General features: G+C 52.2%; 1 long non-coding RNA gene across 4 annotated transcripts in view; it reads right to left on the bottom strand.

Annotated features, from left to right (window-relative positions):
* LOC116093566 overlaps nt 1-1,721 on the bottom strand; it is a 9,545-nt gene extending 7,824 nt beyond the window's left edge. The window contains exons 1-2 of one of the 4 annotated variants that reach the window (XR_004119749.1): nt 1,498-1,721; nt 1,050-1,401 (exon numbers count right to left, since the gene is read on the bottom strand). This is a non-coding gene — a long non-coding RNA (uncharacterized LOC116093566). Of the gene's footprint in view, nt 1-1,049; nt 1,402-1,484 lie in introns of all 4 variants that reach the window. The other 3 variants (XR_004119748.1, XR_004119747.1, XR_004119746.1) reach the window with 3 other exon arrangements.
* Between the last annotated feature and the right edge of the window lie 281 nt (nt 1,722-2,002).

A 2,002-nucleotide genomic window follows, 5' to 3' on the forward strand; every position in this document is an offset into this window, starting at 1 on the left:
AGTTCACAGGCACTGCACTTAGACTACCAAGTATGAGCGTCTGAGGAATGGGATTGGAGGGGGCGGGGCAGGGTGAATTAATGTCCTGTCTTTACGACAGGCTTTTTTTTTTTTTAATTTAAAGAAAAAATTTATTGAGGATCTGAAAAACAGCTCCTACAAGATTGACTTTCCCATAAGACTGCAGCTACACGATGCGTTGCGTCTATCATGTTAAAACGTGCATTAGAAACAAATACACAAACCATGAAAATAAGCCACCATTGCCCCAGAGGCCACAAGTTGTCCCATTAGTAGACGACTCCAAGAGACAAGTGGTAACCATTTGTTCCCTGACAGTTTGGGGCAGTTGGCCCCGGAACTTTATGCTGCTGAACAACGGCAAGAATGTACAGGAAATTCAAACTTTGACAGAAATAAAATATTGGATTTTCACTGCTCCACAGTTGGACCGGAGGTGTTAGACCAAAGCCAAGTGTCTCTACTGGGACCAGACCTCTCAGAGACAGAGTACCTTCTCTCAGGAATCACTTCAACTGAGGTTACAACTAAAAAACAAAATAAAAACAAAAAACAACAACAACAAAAAAATCCACCATCACTGGCAGCAGAAGCAACAACAAAAACCTCTCCCAAATAGAAGAGGGAGGGAGAATCCCTTCCAGGGCCTTCCCTGAATTCTTCCAGGGTTGGCCAGGGAGTGGCAGTGTTGTTAATCATTATTACTGTATGCAAATGAGTATGCAAATCCCACAGGGTTCTAGGACTCTTGGCAAATGTTAATGGGGTCCACGCCCACCTCTTGAAGGGCCAATCGTACACCTTTCAGACTGACTCACTTAAAGGAGCTTTGGTTAGAGTAAGTGAGCCTATGAAAAAGAGGCTCAAAATACCGGAGGCCCAGAGTAGCTGAGACCTCCATAACTACTCTTTTAACTTGCACTTATGGAGCAGGCTCGGTTTGCCACAAGCCAGAAACCCTATTCTTGACTCAGGAAGGTCTTTTTCCAGCCACAGTTAAAGACACGTCCTGCCAAGTACGCCCTCACCCTCGCCGCACATTTCTCTTTCCTCTGCTTTTGTATCTCAGCATACACCTCTCCATACTCAGAGCTGCCATCTCTCAAGCCAAAGCGTTCCGGTCCGGGCAGAGGCACGAAGCTGCCTGCTGCGCGATCTCCAGGCTCGGGATTCCCAGCACCCAGGCCGGAGGCACAGGGAAAGCCGGCCACGGTTTATCTTAGCAGCCAGGACTGCGATCTACTCTGCTGCCGCGGTGGTCATGGGACTCTCGGCTGGACACTACGTCCCCGTGGGCGTCCCACTCCTCACGCTGGGTCCGAGTACTAAGCAATAGGGAACTTTGGGCTTCTGGAAAGGATCCAGGGCCTGGGGCCCTCTCTGAAAAGATAGAGAAATGAGAGTTCCCAAATCCCCAGTATAACTCTGGGTATTCGTGGTGGGGCACTGGAGGGAATCCTGACCTTCGGGCCATACCCTCTCACTCCCGTAGGACAGTGGCTCGTACGCGGAGGTAAGGGCAGTTTGTCTTCTTTGGGATATTCCCAGCTTTGGCACACGCAACTGACAGTTCAGGGTCAGCCTGGAAGCTTGCGCAGCGACCGGCTGCACCTCACTAAGTGACCAAGGAAAGGAGTTCGTTGCTCTACCGCGTGGACAGTGAATGGGAAACAGCCAGCCAGTTAAGTGTACACACCCCACGCGCATACACGCCAGCGCTCCCTACCACTTCTTCCTTAAGTCCCCAGCCACACACGCCCCCGAACTCACGATCACGCTGCACGCCCGGCTCCTCCCCCACCCCCCAAGCCAAGCTCACCTTGCCACGCTCGCCCCATGCTCACCCCCGCCGGCACACGCGCTCACACCCGCGTCGGCCCACTCCACTACCACCTCCAGGCACACCCTAGGATTCTTCCACTCTCCTGGGGAGACGCACCAGGCTCTGCCTAGTCTCTCCCCTCCCCGCCCCCCCCGCTAC

This window comes from Mastomys coucha, unplaced genomic scaffold (assembly GCF_008632895.1).
Source record: "Mastomys coucha isolate ucsf_1 unplaced genomic scaffold, UCSF_Mcou_1 pScaffold16, whole genome shotgun sequence".
In the NCBI taxonomy this organism is placed as follows: domain Eukaryota; kingdom Metazoa; phylum Chordata; class Mammalia; order Rodentia; family Muridae; genus Mastomys; species Mastomys coucha.